The sequence below is a fragment of the Dasypus novemcinctus genome, chromosome 14 (assembly GCF_030445035.2).
Source record: "Dasypus novemcinctus isolate mDasNov1 chromosome 14, mDasNov1.1.hap2, whole genome shotgun sequence".
NCBI lineage: Eukaryota > Metazoa > Chordata > Mammalia > Cingulata > Dasypodidae > Dasypus > Dasypus novemcinctus.
Window position 1 is genome coordinate 74274434 of NC_080686.1, and position 27544 is coordinate 74301977.

A 27544-nucleotide genomic window follows, 5' to 3' on the forward strand; every position below is an offset into this window, starting at 1 on the left:
GGAATATACTAATTATATGACTCCCACTGTGAACAAGAATTAAAAGAAAAATGATAGAGGCGAAAGTACATTTCTCACATATTGGTTTACTAATTTTAATTCTATGGTTAAATAAAAAATTATTTGTTGTTTTACTATAATTGATCAACTTACCCAATACAATGTATTTAATGTCTTTCCTCTGCCACTCTTTTTAATTCTTCTCTAATCATATATTATGATGCTTTCCATTATATAAAAAATGATTCTTTTTACAGTGATCTTTATGTCCCTGAAATAATGAATGATAAATTCATCTTAGATGCAATACTCATATGACACCCACAGGCAAATAGGCCTGCAAAAATGTTAGAAATTATATTAACTTTATTATTTGCTTGAATATCTAACAGGATTATATCCCTTAAATTAAAATTTCTAATATTTCTATTCTGAATTAACTCTAAATTTGGGATTGGGTTTTAAAAATAAAACAAAATAGATATTTTATACCACAAATTAATTTTTTTCTTGCTATATAAATACAAAAGAAGTATATATTAATATATAGAATTTTGATAGTATCTTCACAATTCAGAGATTTTTTTTCCCTTCAGAATTAATGTATACAGTTGTTGAGCTGCTTCTTACTATTTTCATTCTCATAAGATGAGGATAAGGTAGGCTACTTTTTTTATTGATCCATTTATCTATAGTAACAATAATGTTGCACAACAATCAATTTAAACTTAGTAACTTATAAAAATAAACATTTATTTCTGCTTTTGAGAATATGGGTCTGTGATTCTTGTTTGGGCTTCGGTGATCTGGACAATTCTCACTCATATGCCTGTAGTCTTCACTAAAACTATTGTCCTGACTTGTCTCTGCTCCACAGGGTTTCTCATCCTCCAGAAGACTAGTGAGAACTTGCTCTCATTCTAGAGTCAAGAGTTCAAAAGCTATAACAAAATAGTACAAATACGACTTAGTGCTAGGTTTAAAACTAGTATATGTCATTTCTGTTACATTCTGTTGTCCTAAAATGAGGCATGTGATTTGTCTGGAATCAAGGAATGCATAAATAAACTCCACTTCTTAATGACATTTTCTGCAAAGATGCATTGCAATGGCTATGAATATAAGGAGAGGGATGGAAGAGTGGACCCATTTCTTGGATCATTTTACTACACTTATATTATGTTAACATGGAAACCTGGACATTTTTTCCTCAGGAAAATCACAGGTGATATCATCTATTTTTTTTATAAATTATTAAAGAATATTCAATAATATTGTACCTTGCCCATTGTTATTTTTAATTTGTTTTTATGGATGAAAGATATGTACTAAACATTATAAAACATGATAAAAATCTCTTTTTCTAACTTAAAATAGGCAACTTAAAAACACATATAGAATTAAAAATAATCGACAGTGTAGATGCCGCCGCATACTTGGGGACCATAGAAGCAGCAGTGATCCAGAGTCACAACTCTCAGCCAGAAAGGGGCTGGGAAAGCAGGGGAGTGTGGACCAGGCCCAGGCTGGCCGTACACAGCTGAGGTTGGGGTATACAGAAAAGGCACATGAACAGAAGAAATCTAGGGGAAGTTTGAAACCATTAATTTATTGAGGCCACACAAAGTCCACAAAATATAAAAGGTGAACACTGGCAAAACTGAGGGAGAAATAGGAATTTGTACAATAATAGTTGAAACTTCAATGTATCACTCTCATCAATAGATAGAACATCTAGACAAAGATCAACATGGAAACAGAGACCTAGAATAATATGAAAAATGAGCTAGATTAACAGCATAGAACATTGCACTCCCAAAGAGTAGTATATATATTCTTATCACGTGCACATGGATCATTGTCCAGGATAGACCACATGTTGAGTCATAAAACATCTCAATAAATTTTAAAAGATTAAAATCATACAAATCATCTTCTTCAGCATGAAGAATAAAACTGGAAATCAATAAGAGGCAAAGAACTGGAAAACCCACAAACATATGGATGTTAAGTTGTACCCTTTAAACAATCAGTGGATTAAAGAAGAAATTCCAATGGGAATCAGTAAGTAATTTGAGGTGAATGAAAATGGGGACATGACATATCAAAACTTATGGGATAGGGTGAAGGCAGCCAAAGGGGGAATTTATCACCCTAAATGCTTACAGTAAACAAAAAAAAGAAGAGCTAAAATCAAAGACCTAACAGCACATGTGGAGGAAATACAATAAGAACAGCAAACCAATCATAAAGCAAGCAGGAGGAAAGAAAAAAGAAGACTAGCACAGAAATAAATGAAATTGAGAAAATAAAATAGAATTAACAAAACCAAAAGTTGGTTCTTAGAAAGATAAATTGGCAAATTCTTAGCTAGACTAACAAAAAATGAGAGAAGATGCAAATGAATAAAATCAACATGAGAGGGGGGACATTACTTCTAACCCCACAGAAATAAAAAAGGATAAGAGGATACAAGGAACAATTCTATGACAACAAAGTAGACAACCTAGATGAAATTGATAAATTCCTAGAAATACATGAACAACCTACACTGAGTCTAGAAGAAATAGATGACCTCAACAGACCAATTACAAGTAAAGAGATTGAATCAGTTGTCCAAAACCTTCCAAGAAAGAAAAGCCTGGGACCAGATGGTTTCACAGGTGAGTTCTACAAAACATTCCAAGAGGAATTAATACTAATACTGCTCAAACTCTCAAAAAATTGAAGAGGAGGGAATACTACATAACACGTTTGATGAGGTCAACATCACCCTCATACTAAAACAAGGAAAAGATACTACAAGAAAAGAAAAATTCAGACCAATGACTAGAGATGCAAAAATCCTCAATAAAATACTTGCAGTCAAATTCAACAGTACATTAAAAGAATTATACACCATGATTGAGTGGGTGTTATCACAGGTATATAAGAATAGCTCAACATAAGAGAATCAATCAATGTAATATACCACATTAAGAAAACAAAGGGAAAAAAAACTACATGGTACTGAAAAGGCATTTGACAAAATAAATACAGCACACTTTCTTGATAAAAAAAAAACACTCAGAATAATAGTTAGGGAAGGAAACATCCTCAAAATGACAAAGGGCTCTTATGAAAAATTGACAGGTAACATTGTACTCAATGATGAAAGACTGAAAGCTTTTCTGCTGAGATTAGGAACAAGACAAGGATACTCATTGTCACCATTGTTGTTCAGCATTGTACTGGAAGTTCTAACCAGAATAATTAAGCAAGAAAAAAAAATAAAGGACATTGTAATTGAAAAGAAAGAAGTAAACCATTCACTATTAGCAGATGATATGATCCTATATGCAGAAAATCCCCCCAAAATTTACATCAAATCTACTAGAGCTAAAAAATGAGTTCCACAAGGTGGAGGAGTACAAGAGCAAAACCCAAAAATCAGTAATGATGCTATACACTAATAATGAACAATATGAGGAGGAAATCAATAAAAAAATTCCATTTACAATAGTAACTAAAAGAATCTAATATCTAGGAATAAATTTAGCCAAGAATGTAAAGGATTTGTACACAGAAAACAACAAAATATTGATGAAAGAAACCAAAGAAGACCTAAAGAAATGAAAAGACATTCCATGTTTATGGATTGGAAGACTAAATTTCATTAAGATTTCAATTCTCCCCAAAATGACTTACAGATTCAACATAATCCCAAACAAAATTCCAGCAGCCTTCTTTGAGAAATGTAAAAGCCAATTATCAAATTTATTTGGCAGGGTAAGGTTGTCTCTATAGTCAAAAATATCTTGAAAAAGAAATTACTTTTTGTCTTCTTATGGAGGACTCATTCTACCTGACTTTAAAACATATTACAAATCTGCTGTGGTCAAAACAGTATGTTTTAGGCACAAGGATAGACATATTGACCAACTGAATCAAACAGAGTTCAAAAATCGACTCTCTCATCTATGGCCAATTTATTTTTGGCAAGGCTGCCAAGTCTCCTAAGTTGGGGGGAAAAAGTCTGTTTAACAAATAGTGCTAGAGAACTGGATATACATATGCAAAAGAATGAAAGAGGACTATTTCCAACAATATAAAAATTAACTCAAACAGATCAAACACCTAAACATAAGACTCAGGCTATAAATTGACTAGAATAAACTGTAGAAAGCAACTTTGGAATCTAGTGTTGAGCAATGGTTTCTCGGATTAAACACCCAAAGCACAACCAAAAAAAAGGAAAAAAAAGGATAAATGGAATGGCCTTAAAATGAAAAAAAATTTGTACAGCAAAGACCATCACAAAGGTGAAAACCTACTCAATGGGAGAAAATATTTGGAAATCACATATCTGATAATGTTTAATATCCAAAATATGTAAAGTAATTCTACAGCTCAACAATAAAAGGACAAACAACCCAATTTAAAATGGGTGATAGATTTGAATAGCTGTTTCTCCAAAGAAAATATACATAGAACATGGAAAGATGCTCAGTATCACTAGCTATTAGGGAAATTCAAAGTAAAACCATAATGAGATATTTCAAACCCACAAAAATGGCTGCTATTTAAAAACCAGAAAACTACAAATGTTAGAGGGTATGGAAATATAGGAATACTCATTCATTGCTTGTGGGGATATAAAATGGTACAGCTGCTGTGGAAGACAGGGTGGCAGATCCTCGGAAAGTTACGTTTAGAATTACCATATGACCTGGTAATCCCACTACCAGGTATATAAGCAGAAGAATTGAAAGTAGTGATTCAAACAGCTATTTGCACAATGACATTCGTAGTGGCATTATTAGCAATTGTCAAAATATGGAAGCAACTCAAGTGTCCATCAACCAATGAATGGATAACCAAATATTATATATATATATATATATATATGATGGAATATTATTCAACTATAAAAAGGAAAACTATTATTCAACTATGAAAAGGAAAAAAAGTCCTTTTACTTGTGACAACATGGATAACTCTGAGGACATAATGCTTGAATGAGATATTGCAAGACACAAAAGGATACTATTTTATGATCTCACTGATATGTACTAATTATTATAAGCAAACTCGGGGTTAGAATCTAAAATATATTGGTTACCAGAGGATAGACTGAGGTTAGAGAATGGGGAGTTGATGCTTTATTTATTCTATGTTGATAGTTAAATTTTGGAACTGGATAGTGGTAATGGTTATAAATTATTGTAAGTGTAATTAACAGCACTGAATTATTTGGGCAAATGTGATTAAAAGGGGAAACTTTAGTCCATCAAAAGACTCATGAAAATGTAAAGACAACCTAATTTTTATTACTAGAATAAAGAATTAAAAAATAAAATATAGAACTGTATAACTAAGTGAACACTATTGTAGACAATGCACTATAGTTAATAGTTCAAGAATGTTTTCATGAATTATAATAAATGTATGACACTAATACAATGTATTAATAATAGGGTAGTATATGGAAAAATACACTTTATGTAAACTATGGATGATTAAATTGTTAATTTTAATAATTGATAGTTAATATTAATGAATAAGAGTGCTATTTTAATAATCTTCATCAATGGTAACAAAGATAACCACTGTAAAAAATTATTACAATTACAAAAAAGTCCTATCATTGATTGTAACAAATGTACCACACCAATTCAAAGTGTTCGTCATGGAGTGGTATATGAGAATCCTGCATTTTTTGCATATTGGTCTGGAAACCCACAACTTCTCTAATAAAAAAAAATAAAAGTCAACAGCATTAAAATGCATTAGAGAGGGGGAGAAAGGAGAGACAAAGAGAAAGAAAAATGTGATGCAGACACTCTTATTGACTAGTTTCTCTTTTGAGGGTAAATGATGACATAATAGAGGAATATGTTTTAGAAAGAGAAGGAAAAGGGGGTAGTGATTATCTGATTATCTTTAAGCAGCTAATGTTCTTTCTAGGAATAGCATATTTAGAAAGGCGTGTAAAGCAGAAAAACAAAAGCATGTGCATGTTAAAGGAATATTTATAAAGTGAAAGGAACAAGTAAATACGTGTAACTAAAGATAAAAAAGTAAAGCAAAGTTCTGCAACTTTGAATTTGGACACTGGTGCTTCATGTAAAGAAAATTTTAACTATAAAAATAAAAATAAAACTTGTGACTCTTTTGTGAAGCCGTTCAGAATTCAATTTCTGAGTTAAAGCACAACCAGCAACTTGTCTTATATCAGTTTAGAGTGCAGTGTATAGATCAGGTGACAAAGGAATATCTGCCTCGATAAATATTTTATATAAAAAAATGAAATCAGTATAATAGAGTTTTCCCACCTTATACATTTCTCCCAGTGTGAAAACAAATAGGTCAATCTCAATTTGACCTTCCCTTTACCTTAGCATCTCTGCCAAAAGGAAGCCATTACTCCACAACATGAACTAGACAAATCTGCAATCTTTCTCTTTAATTTTTGACTACCATATTAGGTCATAAATAAATATATTTCTTGAGGTTGATAAATTTTGTGCAGATAAACAGAACTAGGAACCAATATATGTCACATATCTCAAAAGAAAATGAAGTGCTTCTATAAATTAGGAATTGATTTAATATTTTTGTAACTCCTTTTGTAAACATTCTTTTGAAGAAGACAATAATAAAAAGATTTTCACCTACATAACTGTTGTAATATCTTCTATGTCAGTATAGATTCCACTTAAAGTTTCTGGACTGCAAAAGATGTTTCAGCTTTGCATTTGAACAGAATTAATCTTGGTGAGTGGTATTAAGAAAGGAAGAGTGAAATTTGATCTGTGTAACTTGCTGACTTCAAACTTACTCTTTCAGAATGAGCAAAATATTTGGGGGCTCAAAATTTTAATAAGAATATGTGATTTCATTATTTTAAAAATATTAAATATCTGTATCCTATGTATAGCACATCCTAAAAATTAAATAAAATGTATTAACCCCTTTTGGAGAGTAGTTACTTATCTGAGAATACCCCAAAACTTATTCTAGTGCTTAATCAAATTTAGATTTTTAACAATTTGAGATTGACTTTAAGGAAAAGCTAAACCTCTGCTATATATGCGCTGTTTTAAGCTTTTCTGAAATTAAGGCTATTATTCAATTAACTTCAATTAATTGAGAGGTTGTTAACCTGCTTTTTTCTTAAACAATTACAATGAAAAACTATATATTGATTTTGATTTTAAAGTTTAGTGAGCAAGTGAAAGCATTGAAAAATGAGTAGATTAAATGTTAACTAAAATAAAATCAGAATTAATGAAAATGAAAGTCTTGTATTAATCATAAATAATTCACATCATTTTATTATTTGATTTTAACATAAAGCTTATATTATTTATAGATCATAATTGTACTTCTGAATCTTTAAAGAGAAAATATAGAATTTTATAATTATTTACTACTAAATTATAGTATCAGACAATTATCTTTAAACTAAACAAAAATAAGTGTTTTAGATTACATATTATGAGTTTCCTATTCTCTAACCTATGCATTAAGAAGACCAAAGGAATAATTAAATGCATACATTATGAGTATGTTGCCATTAATTTGTTCTTTGTCCTGATTTAATTTTTTAGAGAAAGTCGTAAGTTATATAATTATGTTGTGAATCTTGCATAAATGATGGCGTAAGCAGAAACTACTTCAATCTTCAAAATCGAATTTGATTTCTTATACTAGATAAATGTCACACAGATATTAAAAATGAAAGCCCAATTTTCAATTCAGGTCTATTAGGTCAGGTATCTTTAAATGCTCGAGTGTCTATATACATTTCCTTCTAGTACTATAAGATTTTCCATCCTCCCTTCTTGCAGTTCATAGAAGGAAGGCTTGAAGAGAATCAGAAGAGAGCACATATCCTCTATCTTAGCAGCTAGTTTTATCACCTGGCACACACAGTACTGAGCATGTCAGATATACTCAATATCCTTGTAATAGCCTTCAAGGCCCAATATAATGTCACTCACCTCCTTTAAGATTAGCTTAAATTTTACTTTCTCATTGAGTACAAAGAACATTTAGGCAGAAATAGATGCATATACATACATACATACATACATATGTACATATACATATACATATTTGTACCAGGTAAACTCCAAACATATGCACATACTTGAATGGATATTTGCACACTGGCATTCAGAGTGGCATTATTCTTTAAACCAGTGGTTTCTAAGTTACAGTCTAGGAAATTTAAAGATCCCTGAGATACTCTCAGACAGTCTGAGAAGTCAAAATTATTTTTATAACTATATGAACTATATGAAGATGATATTTGACTTTAATGTGATGATATCACTCTGATAGCTAAAGGATTAGATGCTTGTTTATCCTATATTTTCTAGAATTTTCTAAAGTAACAGTTTTAAGGTATAAGTATATATTATTACATTATCTGTTATAGACTATAACATTGTATAATATAGTTACATACATAGATTATAGTTACATTATATTAAGTCAGTTAACTATACACTTACCAGCAATCTTTAGTTATACCTGCTATTATCTGTGTAAACCTCATTTTTATCCAAATACAAATATTTTGAAATCCAAAATATTTGGAAACACCACAAAATGTAAATACATTTTTTTGCTTTAAAATGTTTTACAATTCATGATTTTTGAAATTGTTTAAATTTCAGAGGTTTATTTATGATGACCATTTATGGATGAATTGCTGGGTTTAAAAATGGAGATTATAAATTGCCGTTTCTCAATCACAGCTGCACTGTTTATATCCTAAAATGGTCACAATGAGTTAATTGACAGCAGAGATTTCTTCGACTCATGGAAAAAGGTATCTCCCACATAGACACTGAATGATATTACCAGTAAGGAATAATAATTTTACAAAATCTATCGTTTGATATGAGATATTAATAATTTACCTTATTTTGTCTTATAAAATGACCATTTTTAATACTATAGTGATGAAAGTTGTGGCATTATTTTGAGACCAATCTTTCAAAATTAAAGTAAAAAAGAACAGAATATTTTAAATTTAGATGAAGCTCTTTAACATAGATTTTTACAATAGAAATGAAAAAGTCACTTAAGCATCTCACTGTGTAAATTATCATATTATGTTTCTTGGACATGTGCACTAAATAGCAAAGAGACTAGTAAGCTGTGTATAGTTGACATTGCTAAAGATGTTGAATGAAAAGAGTAAGGAAATCATAACACTGCCAATTTCAATCGATTGCTCTAGTAAGTTATTAAATTGAAGATTTGTCTGTAAAATAAAACAGTGTTAGTAGCTCATTTAAAGAATTGTACTTTGTGTTCATGGCAAAAGGCAATATGGGGTGAAACATTAAAAGTAGATGTTTTACACCATTATGTTGTCTTTAAATTTTAATTAACTAGTTACTCCATTCATTTATCTATTTCTATTGTTGGCGATATTAAATAATAAGTCAAACTTAGAATATAAGAGGGACAAAAGAAATTACAAAGCAATGTGGAAAGTGCTACCAACAGATATGAGTTCAAAGGAATACAGGATCACAGTGAAGGTTTTGACTACAATAATTTTATATTGTCATCTCAGCCCACATCAGGAGAGTAGATTCAAATTGCACTAGTTTGCATTGCTTTCTTACCGACAACTTACTCTTAGAAAAAATAAAACATGGCAATTTCACACAATAAAGTTTTCAAGGAGGCAGAAAAGCTCATTAATTTTATTCTACTTAAACTTTCCCTTTTTAATATTTTCTATAAGAAATGGAAAGTACATATTAAGAATTTCTGCTTCATGTAAGGTAGTTGTTTACAGAAAAAGAGTGTAAGCAATTGTTCAAGTTGCAAGCTACATTAGATGATTATTCATGAAACACTGTTTTCACTTAATATACAACTATTACACAACCATGGTTATACATACCTATGTATTTGGTGGACAGTTTCTTAAAAATAAAAGAATCAAGCTTATCAATTAAAACAAACACTTGATAAAACTGTTGCAAAAGATAAAATTTGAACTTTCAAGTAAAAAGAATAATTTGAGGATACTTATTTCACTGAATTAGCCAGTTTGCAGACAACTATTCTAATGAGATTGGTGGCGTTAATAATAATGTGATATTTGGATAATGCATGAAATATGTTAACATTTGGAAAGTCTGCATGATTTAGTGAAACTGTATTTTCCAAATGACCCATGCATAATGATAGAGAATAATACATGGTTACAAGATTCATTTAAAATACTAAATAAATGATGTTTTGCTGTAACAAAATACATATGATCATTAATATGATTCCTGATGCCACTTTGTAACTATCCTTTAAGAAACAACTACTTATCATGCTTTGGTATATAATTTCTAAAAATATCCACAATAAACTGACAAGACAATGGAGACAGTGTTTTCTTTAGCAACTATACCTTTGTGAGGCCAAAATTTCTTCACACATTTTTACCTATTGTAAGCAAAATAAATGGAATCCAGCCATCTTCTCCTAAGGCAGGCAATAAAGGAAGTTACAAAACTGTAAAACCAATGCCACTTTTCCCACTAAATTGTATTTTGTTTGGAAAATGTATTTGAAATTACTATTTTATGGTAACAAAAGTTTTTTTTTATGTTTTAATATATCCACGAATATTTTTAAAAATCTTGGTTTCAATTCCTCATGATCCATATAAACTGAAGCTCCTTTGGTTTTTCGATAATTTTAAAGAATGTAAAGGGGTCCTTAGACCCCATATTTCAAGAACTTCTTTAAACAAGTGGGGAAAGTTTCCTATCCACAAATAAAAACAGAGTGATATCACAAATGATTATAAAGTATGATTTAAATACACTATTAAACATATCATACTTTGCATTTTTACATATATCGAATATAATTTCTACTTGTTTTTTGTTTTTCTATTCATTCCATTAAAAGTAGATGTTTTACACCATTATGTTGTCTTTAAATTTTAATTAACTAGTTACTCCATTCATTTATCTATTTCTATTGTTGGCGATATTAAATAATAAGTCAAACTTAGAATATAAGAGGGACAAAAGAAATTACAAAGCAATGTGGAAAGTGCTACCAACAGATATGAGTTCAAAGGAATACAGGATCACAGTGAAGGTTTTGACTACAATAATTTTATATTGTATTGCATTATATGTAGAAAGGCAGCACAGAATAGTGGTTAGTATGAATCATGGAGTCAAATTCCCTGAATCAAGTCCTGGCTCTGACATCTACCTTGGTCAAATTTGTACCTTTCTATGTCTCATTTTCCTAATCTAAAAAATATGGTTAATAATGGCACTTGCTATATGGACTTTTTATGAGAGCAAAACAATATATTAGTAATTACTAGGAAAAGTGTCTGTAAAATTTTAAGTTCTATACAAATGTTTGTTTAAAAAAGTAATACTCTATTGGTAAAACGAACCTCTGAGGCCTCCATCTCTTTAATTTCCTTCCAGAATGCATGGAACTTTGCCTGACCTTTTAATTAGAGAATGTTTGACCCTGCATGTCCACATGAGCACTCAAACTTGCTCTTTTCAGTGGGATGTTTTTCTCTAGGCTTTTTCAGAGTAAAATTTATATCCATCAGATTAGAAGTACCAGTTTAGGAGTGCAGTTATGAATTGCTAGAGAATGTCTATTGTTTCTATTATGAAAATTCAATTAGTTTGCATTTGTAAAGCATTTCATTTCTATACAATTCTGATAGAAAGTGTGATATTGTAATCATTATTTTGTGATGTCGAAAATGGAGACGTAATAATCTCTAACTCTTGACAAGTATAGTACAGAATACATTGTACAGAGGTTCTTTATAGTAAGGTTGGATATTTTCCACAAATATGTAGCATTTAGAAACCAATTGCACATAAGAGGAAGGTGCCTTTCAGACTGAATTTGAGTACAATCTATTTTGTCTAATAGTCAAATGAAAACCAAATTCAGGAAAAACTAGATTTCTTTTGGTCGAAATAGGTTAGCAAGAGCCAGGTTTAACTATTAACAACCAAAAAATGGAGAAAATATGTGAGATGATTTGCAAGACACTTTACATAGTCAATGAAGGACAGTGACCCATGGGAGATTTGAAACACATGAAGTGAGACTTTTAATTTCCTCAGTTTAGTGCCTTGACAGAGCTTCCAGGTTGCCATACAGGAAGCTCAGCAGACCCTTGAGTCAAAGATCCAGAATGGAAAGTCTATGGAGAACAAGGTGCTTCAAGTTCACAGAAGAAAGTGCCAGAGAGAAGAGAACTGGTTAAAGAGAGAACCCCAAAGTTCTGCAGAGGGTCTCCTTAGAATATATAGGTGAGTATTGATCATATGCATGTGAGTAAACTACTCAAGGCTAGAGAAAGAACCACCTGAAAAATAAAGAAGTATAGGAACACAGCTCAGACAGGACCAAAACAGTACCTCTTCCAGATAGCCAAACCAGATCATCACATAATAGTGGGGAATAATGATATAAACTGACCCTTGCCTCAGTTCTGCCTTAATAATCTTAGAAGCAATACCAGAAATTGTACAGTTGCTACAGACTAACTTAAAAGCAATTCATAACAAAGCATGAGAATATTGATAGTTATACAAAAATATACATTAACCCATGCAGGGAAAAATCACAATAAAAATTTACAAGGTATGCAAAGAAAAGGAAAAATTGAACTTATAGAGAAGAGAAATCATTCAATCAAAACTGATCACAGATATTAGAATTAGCAGAAAAGGACATTAAATCAGTTATTATCACTGCATTATTTGTGCTAAAAATTAAGGCACTGAAGATACAAAAAAAAGGACCAAATTATATTTATATAAACTAAAAAATATATTAAGATAAAAAATACAATAAATTAGATTAACTATCGAATAGACTTGAAGGAAAAAGTATAGTGAACTTGAAAACATAGCATATAATCTAAAATGAAACACATTTAAATGAAGACAGCATTTAAAAGCATGAATTGAGCAACTCTGAGCTTTCAGGGACATTTCAAAGATGTTAATATATATGATTTCAAGCCCCTGAAAAAGAAGAGAAGATAGGGGAAACAAATAACATTTGAAGAAATAGTGTCAAATATTTTCTAAATCCGATGAAAATCACTGACTCACAGATCTAGAATTTTCAATGAAACCTAAATCCTAGAAACATGAAGAGAATGACACCAAGGCAAATGCTAACCAAATTGCTAGAAATCTGTAATAAAAAAAAATCTTTGAAAAGGCATGTATCATACTGAGGAACAAAAATAAGGAATTTTCTCAACAGGAACTATGGTAGTAAAATAAGAGTGTATCAATATAATTATAATACTGAAGGAAAAGCAAACCTGTCAGATTTTGTCTTTATACCTAATTAAAATAGCATTTTAAAAATTAGGGCAAAACAGAGGCTTTTCCAGACACACAAAAGTTGAGAGAAAACTAGATCACCAGTTCTGCACTACAAAAAACTTTAAAGAGTACTATAAGTAGAAGGAAAAATGATACTAGATAGAAAACGATACTACACAATGAACTGCTGACAAGTGTAAATGCATGGTATTTTTCCTAATAGTCTCTTAAAATAATTAACTGTTAAAATAATAGTAATTTCAGGAAGGTTTCACATCATACACAAAATAAAACACTTGACAACAATAGCACAGTAATTAAAAGGGGATAAATGCAAATATACCCTTAAAAGGTCCTTATGCTTTATCTATGTTGTAATATCATTACTTGAAAGTAGACCATGGTATGTTAAAAATGCCACAAGAACAGTCCTTAGGAACTCTGAAGGGAGCCCCTGAAGGGTTGCCAGCCATTCCAAGACTGCAAGACTTCCTGACAGTAACAACATAAATGCAAGTTGCTTCCTGCCTGAACACGTTCTCTCGTGTCCTGCTTCTGTTCATTTGTCTGTCTCCTCCATTAGACTGAAAGTTACTTTATTGTTTTCATTTCATATCTATAGCACAGAAAATTATATACCAACCATTTCACTTTTCTTCTAGGATTGTACCAAAAAACCCTGCCTTTCTCAGTAATCAGATAGGCCCATGAGATTGAGCGCAGAATAATAGAATCTGGACAGAAGTGATATATTTCACTCCTTGGCATCTCCTAAAACCTCCTGCATGATTTTCCACACTCTCATTCTTTCCTCATCAGATGCAAAATTTTCTTGTGGAGGACTCAGAGGTCCTAGAAGATGCCCATGGAAGGAGCCTGGGTCCTCAACTGACTATGAGGAACAGGATCCTTGTGCTTGCCTGCACTGGATTACACTGTAAACAGGAAATGCACTGTTGGTTAAGTCACTGGGGAAAAAAGAAACATTATATAAACACTAAAGAAACCACTAAAATAATAAAAGACAAGGTTTATGCCTTCTAAGTTAATATAGGACATGAAATGGGAGGAGAAGAGAGTACAATTAATCGAAACTAAGGTAGAAAAGGAAGAAGAAGCAAGCAATGAACAAAGGAACCAAGTAAAAAACAGTAAACAGTATGGTTGATTGAAATGGAACAATATCAATAATCACTTTAAATATTTATTATCTATATCAAATATTTTCAACCACAGCAATATTGCCCTTGAGGGTGTGAAAATTAGATCTTGTGGAAGAAAATTGTATTTGTTTTTTTGGTAAAAAACACCTACTTATATGCAGTGCACCTACAGGATACCTGTGGTATTGAAATTTCAAAGAATGATTAGAAAAAAATACTGTAAAAGAGTCCATGGAAGGACCATAATAGAAAAATAATAACAATGTTTGAGGAACATTGTGATCTAAACACATCAGTTAAAGTCATGGTGATAAAGACAAATAGATAATCATTACTGTGTTGTTACTCTACTTAAAGGAAAGCAGGTGTAGCTAAAGGAAAAGATAGGACTACACCAAACCTGACTTGTAGGAGAGAAGAGAAATAGTACAAGTCTTTTTCCAGATTACTTCATTATTGACTACAAATTTTATGTAAATTGATATGTTTTCTGTTTAGAAATAAAAATGTCGCTTTAATTTAACCTCTAGTCTGATATCCAGGACAATTTCAAATGATGCTTGCAATCCAATGGCACTCAGTACAAACAAATCATAGCATTTTATGTGGATCCACTATTGTTTTCATTTTATGTACATTATAATCTATTTTAAATAATTTTCAGACAAATTACACAGCTTTGAATGGGCAAACCACCAGACTATTTTCCAAAGAAATATAAAGTTTAATGGATGTTTTAATAGCTGTATATAAAATTATTTATTTATGGTTATTTTTATTTGCTGAAATGAAATATGCAATTGTAACAGTACCTCAGAAAAAATAAAATAAAATTTTATATCCATCTCTCAACTAATAAATGAGATGCATGAATTGTATAAGCTATTACATGCAAAAATGTATAATTTTCTGGTCTAAGGAATTGTTCTTATGAATAGAAAAATGTAAACTATATGTATCATTATAATCGTTATAATAAATAACCAAATCCAAAGAACTACTAGGAAAAATTTGGAAAAATATCTATCTCTTTATCTCTCTCTCTACATCTATATTCCTATTAGTTAATTAACATTAATTCCTCTCTGTGGGAAAAGAAAATGAATTATTTTTCTGTTGAAAGATAGATTCAAAGATGATTTCTCAGAATTACATCAGAGAGTACCTACTCAATTGAAACAAGATAAAGTTAAATAAATAAAATAATTATATATATTGTTTTCAATCTTTTCATGATTACCATACCAAATGGAGTACAGATGGTTATGTAACTAGGAACACTGAGCCCTTAGGGCAAAACTTTCAAAAACATGGTTTATAATTATGTTATAGATAATCTGAAATATAAACATACATGGTGGGGGGGGGATTGGTGACTCAAAGAAGTAATGTGACCATAACTATCCCTTGCAAACCATAAAAATGGCAGTCTATATTCTTATATAAAATACCAAGCAATTGTACTTACAGTGAGAAAAAAATAATTCATTAATTTTCTCTGATTTTAACCTAGGTCCCAGTCTGAGCAATAGGGGTTTATTTTAAGTGGCACATAATTCTTTATGCACAGTAAATATATATTTTACATACATTGATTTTCAAATCTATGCTAATTCCTTGCTAGCTATTAAATACATATTCAACTATATGCACATACACATGTAGTAGCTTTATAGTACTTTATTTATATTTTCTTAGCTTATTTGTTCTAAGAATATATCAAGGTTATTTTTTATTTATCATTTAAGTCTCAGATTTGGAAGTTTGGACTATCTTAGTTTGCTATAGATTGGAATCCCAACACCACTTATATTACTGAGATAAACTCAATCATGTAGGTAGTGTTGTAATATTCAACTAGAAAGCCTGAGTTAGGTTTCAGCCATATGAACATGACCAATTGCAGAAGGCGTTTCCCATCCTCTGAAGAGATTCGCTTTAAGAAATATATCTATGATATTTGTGCTGAGGGAGGGAAGACGCTCTTTGGATAACTTTTTCCATCCTCCAGGTAGGCGAAGTGCATAATTAAAAATTATTTGAAAGAGGGAATTCACCTCAGAAAACAAATGTCAAAAAGACTATCAAAACTGAGAAAGGAAGAAATGAAATCTGAACAGACTTATCAGAAGTAAAGAAACTGAATCAATGATCAAAACCTTCCCAAGAAAGAAAAGCCCATTACCAGATGTAACTGGTGAATTACACCAAACATTTAAAACAATTACAGAAGAATTGACACCAATCTTCCTCAAACTTTCAAACTTTTCAAAGAAATAGAGAAACAATTTCTAACTTATTCTTTTAAGCTAGCATTTCGGTATCAAAAGGCATCACAAGAAAAGAAAATGACAGATCAATATCTATTATTAATATAATACAAAAGTCCTCAACTAAATACTGCTGTACCAAATTCAGCAGCACACTAAAAGGATTATACACCATGACCAAATGGAAATACATGACTAATTTAGCATATGGAAATTAATCATATAATGCACCACATTAATAGAATGAAGAAGAAAAAAATAAACTAATGATTCTGTATTGATTCAGAAAAGCATTTGGTAAAATCTAACAGATTTTCATGATAAAAACCAGAAAAAAACACAACTAGGAATAGAAGGAAACTTCTCCAAAATGATAAAGAGCATTTATGAAAACCCCACAGCTAACATCATACTCTGTAATGAAAGACTGGATGTTTTCTCCCTAATGTCAGGAACAAGAAGAGGAAACATGTTTTCTTTCACCAATTCTATTGAAATTTATATTGGAAGATATAGATAAACCAATTAGGAAGGAAAATAAACTTTAAAAAGCATATAAATTGGAAAAGAAGCAGTAAAACTAAACATGCAAATATCTTGTCTTTTGTTTGTTTGTTTGTTGTAGGCAGTACCAGGGATTGCACCCAGGACCTCATACATGAGAAGCAGGTGCTCAACCAATTGAACAACATCCACTCCTCTGGTGTGATCTTTTATATAGAAGATCCTAAAGAGTCCTCACAAAACTGCTAGAGCTAATGAATGAAATTAGCAAAATTGGAAGGAACAAGATCTACATGTGAAAATTAGTTGTATTTCCATATACCAGTAACAAACAATTCAAAAATGAAATTAAAACAATTCCATTTACAATTGCATCCAATTGTAAGATATACTTAGGAATAAACCTAACCAAGGAGGTTCAAGACTTGTTCTCTGAAAACTGAAAAAGTATGAAAGAAATTAACAACTACCTAAATTAATGGAAAGACATCCTGTGTTCATAGATTGGAAGACTTAACATAGTTTAAAATGGCAATATAACCCAAAGATATCTACAGATTCAATACAACCCCTATCAAAATTCCAAAAGCTTTTATTGTAAAAATGGAAAAAATGGCCCTGAAACTAATATCAAATTTTAAGAATCCACAAATAGCCAAAATAATCATGAAAAACAAGAACAAATTTGAAGGACTCACAATTTCCTAATTGAAAGCTTGCTCCAGGGACATAGTGCAGTGTGATACTGGCATAAGTTTAGATATAAAAACAAAAGGAGTAGACTAGAGGATCCAGAAAGAAACCCAAATATGTATAACCAACTGTAACAAGGTCCATTCTATGGAGAAAAATTGTCTGTTCATCAATGGTGCTAAGATAATACATATGAGAAAAGATGAAGTTGGACCCAAACATTACACCAAACATGCAATTAACCGAAAATGGAGCAAATAGCAAAATGTAAGAGTTAAACCTACAAAACACTTAAAAGTAAACATATGGGGTGAATCATGAACTTGATTTCACAATGAGTTCTTAGATGTGACATCAAAACACAGACAACTAATGATAAAAAGATATATTGGACTGCATCAAAATTAAAACTTTTATGCATAAAAGGAGACTATTAGAATGAAAAGACAACTCATGGGATGGAAATAAATATTTGTAAATCATATGTCTAAGGGTCTACAATGCAGAATAGGTAAAATTCTTTTATAATTCAACAACAAAAATCCCCAAAACACAACTAAAAATGGGCAAAGGGCCTGTCTAAACATTTCTACAAAGATATACAAATGGTCAACAAGCACATGAAAAGAGGCTCAACACCATTAGTTTTCAGGGAAATGTAAATCAGAACTACAATGAGACATGTTAACACGCACTAGGATGTTTCTACCACAAAGTAGAAAATTATGGGGGACCTGGAACCCTCATACAGTACTGATGGCAATGAAAAAATGATGCAGCCACTGTGGAAAATAGGTTGGTGGTTCCATATAACCCCAGCAATTCCACCCCTATGTATAGATGCCAAATAATCTTCAAACAAAAAGTTATAGAAGAATGATCTTAGTAGCATCTTTCATGATAATCAAAAGGTATAAACAACCAAAATAAACAAAGGATGAATGGATAAACAATATACGGTGTATCCATATGGTGGACTATTATTTGGTCAGGAAAAGGAATAAAGAACAGATACATGCAACAATATAGGTGGTCCTTAGAACATTATGCTAAGTGAAATAAAGTAGACAAAAATGTCACATACTTTAAGATTCCATATACTTGAAATATCCAAAATAGGCAAATCCATAAGAAAAAACCAGTACATTGTTGCCGGGGATTAGGAAGAGGGCCGAATAGAAATTGACTACTTAATGAGTATGAGCTTTTCTTTTGGGATGATGAAATTATTCTGGAACTAGACAGAGATGGTAGTTGCACAACGTTGTAAGTGTACTAATGGCAATGAATTGTACACTTTAAAATGGTTACAGTGGTGAAATTTATGCTACATAAATTTTACCGCAATAAAAAAGAAGAAAAAGGGAAATATGTGAAGACCTTTGAAAATTAAAAGAAGGAATGAACCAATTTCTGGCTCATCCTTTCATACAGGAGGTAGTGTTTTACTTTCACTTGAAGGAGAGTGGCTAATAGTGAGCTGAATTAAAAATACCTGTACTTCCATTTTTGTCCTATGAGTATGCCACCTGTCATCGAAAATTATATTTAAAAGTGACACTATAGGTTTTCCTTATTCCTTGGTCTTGTCCCTACTCATTTTCAGTGCCTTGAAAGCTATCTGAAATCTTCATCTGATTTTTAAAATACTTGTTCTAAGATTTTTCTATTTATTTCCATATGTAGTCTAGACTGAAACAACTTAGTCTGCTTAATTCTAGAAACAGAACTCAATTCATGAATATTAGAGAATTAATTGCTATAATTCATCTAATATCCTGTATTTCCAAATCCTTCATTAACTCACCTCCAAAGATCTCTCCTTTTATTCAATTTCACTTACCTTTGCCAATGGACATAACTGAGATCATAACACTAACTGCACCCACCTCCAAAAATCTAAGCTACTAGAAGGCGATCTCTGACCAACGCCCTCAAATATTCTAGTTCATTAGTCTATGATCCCATTCTATAACATTTTTTTCTTCAATCTAGTAACACTACCAATTGTTCTTTGCTCATGTCTTCTTCCCATGTCTTCCCTTCATCTTTTACTGTCTTTGTTTACAAAGTCCATCAATGTAATAATTCTGTTTATATATTCTTGACTCTATTGCTTCCCCTTTTATTTATTTACCTTGCAAAACCTCAAATCTGATAATATCCATTTCTCCATCCATTTTCCAACTATATAAGGGCAAAAGAACATTAATGTAAAGAAACACAAAATTCTATTGGTTAGAATCTCTTCAAGTATGTTGCCATATACCTGAAATGGATTTATAAAACTTTCCATAAATCTTATTGCATTCTTTAATTAATTCACTTTCCCACTCACTGGGACCTCTCTGTGTGTTGAATTTTTATACTTAATCTATTTTCTTCATGATTAAAAAAAACACAACTTTCTACTTTTCAGTTCTATTTAGTGACCTTATTTTGATTTTACTGGGGACATATAATAACCAAAGGAGAATGACCACATCCTTTGTCACAAATATATAAAAACATCTGTATATTTTTCTGTATACTCAACTTTGCTACTATAGTGGATAAATCATTCACACTACTGCCTAAAAGCAAAACCTAATTGTGAAATGGATTTCATCATTTTCTTCTAATCAGTTGCTAAATTTACTCAACTATTTGATAGCTATGATCATTCTTTTGTCATATGAATCATTGTTCTAACTATTTACTGATTTACTACTCAAAGATGGAGTAGTAACTTTCATGTTTAGAAAAGTCATTGACTTTACTTTTCACTATAAATCACTAATGTCTATGAATCCTCTCGAAAGAAAGCAGAACATTATTACACAAGTCTTCTCTAAAACATCTATCTTGAAACTGTCCTCAACAGATACACTTATCACTTCACAAAAATTGCCATTATGAGGGTCACCAGACACCTCCAAGTTTCTACATCCCAAGTTCAGTTGTGAATTGATAACTCTCCTTCTTAAAACACTTTCTCCACTTGGTTTCCAAAACATATTGCTCTTCAGGTTATTTTCTTCTGCACTGTCAGATGTATCTCACTCTCTTTTGCTGGATGCTTTGCTTCTTCCCAAATTGTGAATGCTGGGGATGCCTAGATCTAAGTCCTTAACCTCTTCTTTTCTTCCTTTATACTTCCTAGGTGATCTCCAGGCACATAACTGATGACTTTAAAATTTATACTCTCCATTCTAATGGATCCCCTAAATTCCACACTGCTCATGAATGGCATATTTGGCATCTCCAATTAGATTTCTAATATGTCTTCTAATTTTAACATATCTAAAACAATTAATTTATTTTTTTACCCAAATCTCTTCCTGCCCCAGTGTTCCTGTTCTTAGAAAATGGTAACATAATTTAACAATTGTTTTGGTGAAAAACTTGGGTTCCACATAAATTCCACTTTCTCTCCCATACTTCATATTCAATCCAAATGCATATCCTTTTAGTGTAAACTGAAATTTTTTCTTGAACTCAGGTGATTTCTAGTACCTGTACTACCATTATTCTAGTACCTGACAAAATACTCTCTTGATTGGACTTGTACCAGTTCACGGCTGACAACTTTACTTGCAGCCTTGTCTTCCTTTAGTCTATTTTCTTTCCTATCAGCAAGGATGACTCTTTAGAACCAGCAGATAGAATCTCAATTCTGAATAGTATCCAAGTCCACACCAGAGCAATCAAGGACCATCATTATTTGACTACATTTTTTACTTTTGCCACTTCCTATCCTTGTTATTCTATCTAACTACAATAGTCACAGCAGTATTGCTGTTTTGGTTTGTTTTTCAATCACACAAACATTCTCTCTCCTTAGACTTTGTACTGGCTATTATATCAGCCTTATATAGCAGAAGTCCCTATTCATTGACGACTCTTCCCTTATTCTTTACCCCTTTATCTTGCTTTACTTTTTCTTTAGACACGTTGCACATACTGATAATTTATTAAAAATGTTTGATCTCTGCTTTATTTATTTCTGTTGCCATTTCTTAGACCTATCACTGTAAGTTTTGTTCACATCTATCAACAGTACCTGGAACTCACTATAAACTCCAATTTTTCTTTTCTATTTTTTTGTTAAATTTGTATTTTTTCCTTCTATATCTAATGCCTAGACTTATCATTGTCTATAAATAATGGTCAAATTAAGGATTCAGATCCCAATTCTGATATATACTATATATTCCTCCTAGAACATATACTTACCCTGAGTTTCATTTTACTCTTTTCTAAGAAGCAAAAATAATGCCTCCAATCCACACAGGTTTTTCTAAAATTAAACAATGCAATGATGTGAAGATTGTAAGTTAAGAATGGATAGGCAAAAATACTATCTTTTCATAAGTTAAATAATGAGGGAATTTTTTAAAAAGCTTGTAGCACTCTCATGAAGGCAATTGATATTGTAACCAGTATTGGCAAGTTAGATATAATCTTAATTTCCAATCTAACAAATGATTGTAAAGATAGTTTTAAAAGGAAAATAAATACTTGGGAATATGATGAACAGGAAATAAACAAAATCTGATGGTGTTTGTGGAGAATTATCCTCTAGGTAAACATGCTAAACAACCCAGTTATACCTTATTTTGTACTACCAGATTAAAGTAAATTAGTAGATAGGCCTAAAACAAATTTTACTCCTTGACAGTATTTTTACTTATTATACAGGCTATCCTGCAGGCAATTATTTAAGAATATCCACTAGATACTATACCATAAGTACTCCTTCTTTCTGCCTACCTGTTAGAGGCTGATATACTTTCATACTTCTTTGTCATTTTAATCACTCCTTTAGGATCCATTCTCATTACCTCCCCTGAAAAATGTCAGTTGAAGTGACTGCTAATCTAGGAAAGAGTACATAGACAGAAAGGAGAAATGAGTCCTGTGGTCACCCTAAAGTAACAGGCTGAACTCCCAGCCCAAATTTGGCTCAGATAGCAATACCGATGATACTACACACACACAAAGAGGGTGTGAAAAGATTTAATACCTACATAATGATGTCTTCTTTGCTTTCCAGGTCTAGTATGCAAATGAGCAAACAAGGGAAGGAAAATGGCTTGGAGTGTTTACTATCATTGGGAGGTGGGGCCAGACTGAGTTTCTCTCGCCATAGGCAGGGTATTGTATGGTTTTGATACTTTGCTGGTGCAGAAGGAAGGAGCACTCAAGACTTCTTATCATCTGTTCCAGATGTGGGGCAGAAGGGAGAGAGAGAGAGGTAAGGCTTAAAAACTGTCAGTAGTAAACCATCAAAAAATGGAATCAGACCCTTTATTGCAATGAGAAAAGGAAGGGCCTAGAACTTCTATCAGAATCATTGTTCTCATGATTCCCTTAGCTGTCTGTCATTATTTCACCTTTTTTCTGCCATTACTTCACTTGTATATGGAAGTGGAAGATTTCTGTTTCTGTACATTGTACCACAGTCAGACAGAAAAGCAATGTTTACCTGGTTGGAACAAACATATTGTGTAGTCTTAGCAATGAAAGTGAAGTACCCTTGGACTCTCCAGAAGAGAAGATAAAGTTTACAGAAGCTAACTGAGTCTGAGACTTTTACATTGGAGAAATTCTTCCTTTGAAGAAAAAGTTGTCAGTAGTCTAAATTGCTTATGTCATGGACCACTGACATTGAATAAAAATGTTTTCTTGGGTCTTAAACTTGATAGATTAGAATACCAGCAACCAGAGTGATACAACTAAGTACGGAATTTCCAAAGTGAATTTTGCTTTATTATATTAAATGTTAAATAATTGAGGCACTAAAAAATATATTCCATAGAGTTAATAAGAAGTTTCTTTATTTTTTAATCAGCTGCTAAAATTTAATAGTGAAATGGCTCTGAATGGTGAAAGGAAAAATAATACAGAAATGGCATTAAATCATGATCCAAATATAATGAACTATGTGGAAATCCTATGAAAAGGTAATGTTTTAATAAAACAATTTAATTCCTTCCTTAAGGTAAAGGATATGAACCATGTCTAGAGTGAAATTTAAATATTGGATTCATATCTGATGGGCAATATATATAGATACAGGAAACAATGAAATGGTAGGAAAGTGTTGCATATATACAGGTATTTTGGATTTCTTTTCTTGTGACAGAGATCTTATAAAATTTTCAAGGCTACTGAGATAGCAAAATATTTGCAACAGAGGTGTACCCATTGTGGTCACTACTTTTATTGGCAAAGTTTATCTTCAAAAATTTTCCTAAAATTGACCTGAAGTATAATTTTATAATTTTGATGATTTCATATAAATTTCATATAAATTTCCAAAAAGTCTAAATTTATTAAAGTTAAAAATAATACAAAGAGTTATAAAGTAAAATGCTAAAGTCTCCAACTCACTCTCTGCCACACTAACTCTCCAGTATAATGTAGCCCACAGAAAACATCAGATCCCCCATTCCCAGCATTTCTTGTTGTTGCTATTGTTTGTTTAATGACTTTTTCAGACTAATTCTAGTAAAGTCTTTATTCTTTGCTTTATTCTTTCCACTTAATCTCTGCTCAACTTGCTTAGGGGTCATCAAATGATTAAAGGGTTATCTCCTTAAATGCCTCAAACCAAGATGTGTCTTATCCTTTGCCAAGGGGCTATATGTGTGTACAGAATAGGCTTCCAGCTCTCTGAAAGATTAAACTCTGCCTTAGCCATCTGTTCCTACTGGGGCCTAAAGGTCATCCAGAAGTGAAGGGTTAAGGGCTTCTCTGTTCTTTGCCGGGGCATTTGCACAATCTCATATGTGCTTCCTTTTAATCTTTACAAATATAAAAGAGATTTTAAAGCACCCATGGACATCCCATTTCTCAGTATTTTGGTTAACCTCTTTCTTACCCCAACAGATATTCTTTTTCCAGGCATATACAATGTTAAACAATTGCTGTTGATTTTTTTTTTTTTTTTTTTTTTTGATAAACACTTTGCTGTTAGGTCTCTCATTACTCACAGAGTGCTGAGTCAAGTCAAATGAAGACAAGTGCTGTGAATGAGGATTTTCCAGGGAATTGCCAGGCAACTGAAACAGTGACAATTTTCTGGGAATAGTGCTTCTTGGGGAGCTCCAAACCCATTTTGTGTCCTTCTTGGTCTACTACTGTGCTGTTTTTCACAGCTCTCATGCTTGACAGACTGCTGTGATTAAAAGTGGAACTGTTTATAGAAGGACATAATATGGAAAGTTTAAATGCCAAAGGACATAATATGGAACGCTTAAATGCCATAATTGTTCTTCTATTCAAGTTGATTTTCTTGAATAAACATTTGATGGATTTTTCTAAACCTTTGGTAAATTTTTAGAATTATGAAAAAGCTAAGTATAGTAATTTTGCCAATATTCCTTTTGCTTTTGTGGAAGAATGGATATTCAGTGATCCTTACTTAGCCATTGTCATAAATCATACATCCACTATTAATCCTTTCCTTTATTTTCCTTTTTTAATTTTCTGTTATTTTTTTTGTATCCTTTCCTCTCTATACATAAAATTTCTAAGCTTGATATCCATTGATAATATGCATTGTAGATGCAGCATGTGCATGTATATAGGTTTATAAGTTTATTGGGTAATATTAGAACCATTGTTTATAATGCAGCATTGTATCATGAACATCTTACCACTCAAACTCATTATTTTGAATTTATGAGTAGCTTGTGAATTAAGAATTTCTATGGATAATTTATGGTTTTTAAATATTCAGTGTCTTAAATATATACAAACATAAATGTACAAAACAGAAACACTTGTGTCTCCATTTTATCTTCTATAAGATGTATATATTCTCTCATTTTAACATTTAAACAATATGGTTGCATTTTCCAATCATTGTAGACTGTGTGGCAATAAGATAATTTGAAAGATATGCATCAAATTCTGTTGACTGGGTATTAATAAGGTGGAAAGAGTTCTATAGAAAAAATGCAGAAGTCTTTTAGTAACTTTTGTAACAATAATGTTCTTGACTATACAGTGTACTGTATACAGTGAAGTATACAGTAGGGGAAATATAAACTTTGAGGATTCCAAGTTGACAAGAGATACAATAAATGTGAATAAGTTTTAACATACTGTAACCAATTTAAAATTTTTCTTTTCCTTTTATTTAATAAGAAATATGGTAAGAATCTATGTCAAAATAAAAATGAGCTCATCCAATAAACATCTAAATATAAATTTCTAAATATTAAGAAAGCATTGTTTCATATATTAATTGGCAACTATTTCCCTCCTTAGACATACATAAAATAGCGTGTCTTACAATTAATGGCATCTTAAATTCTCTAAAAACAATAATACTTGGATATTTCAAAATGTTCTAATACATCCCACATTTTTTTCAGATTTAATAAAATATAATGCCATTAATAACATACCCCTTCACTTTCTTTCTGAAGAAACAGCAATCCCCAAGTTAGTGTATTACATTCCCATCAATAATTTTATATTATATTTAACTACAAATTATAAATAGGATGATAAACATTTACAACTTTTATAATTCCATAATGCAGTGCACATCTTTCTGTAAATTGTATTTTGTTTCATATATTGCCAAGATTTATGACTACTACCTATAGATCCAATATATTCATTATAATTCATAAAATATGTAATAATAATATAGCACAATTAGAAGTGATGAAGTTTTAATTTTTGCTGTTACATATATGGGTGCAATTAACTTCCATGCACATGCCTTCATTGAAGTATGCACTAAAGTTTCTTTATGGCAGGGGGTCCATGAGCTTGAATTGAAATTTTAAAAAAATTCTTATAGGGATGTATTTGTGCAGGTGTGCTATTTTATTAAATAATATACAGTATAGTGTAGACTTATGAAAGGGTCTGTGGTTTTCACCTGACTGGCAAAGGAGTCCATGGAACAAAACAGGTTAAAAATCCCTGCTTTAGGGTATAAAAGAGGAAAGGAAATTACTGTCTTGAGTCTTAATGTTCTTCATGTATAATTAGTTATTGACCAATTGATCTCCACAATGCTGACACTCTTAAATGGTATAAAAATAGGTACTTCAAAAATGGCTTCAAAGAGAATTTTATAAGCATTCTTGTTATTCCACATTCATAAATCTTTGGTATTATCAGAATTAAAAAAAAATTATATTCATGCAGGAATGTGAACTGAGATATTTCATCCCTGATGTGACTGACATTTTCCTGATTATTTGAGGTCTTCAATTTTTTATTTTTATTAAGTTGTTATCCAATTAACTAAATTTTATTGAAAATTACTTCTTCATAACTTTGGCTATATTTCTGTTGAATCACTGTATTTTATTAAAAATTAATGTTTTTATGTTTTTGCATTCTAACATTGTGACAGTTAAAATAATTCAAATATTTTTTACTCATTTTTTGCTTTATATTTTTGTCATATAAAAATTTGACTTTCAATATTGTTCAATTTACTTTTTTTCTACTTTTGGTTGATTACCTTTTGCATCTGATTTAAGAACTCTTCCTTTATCTTGAAGTCATAAAAATGTTTCCAGTATATTTTCTGTGAGTTTTGATTTGA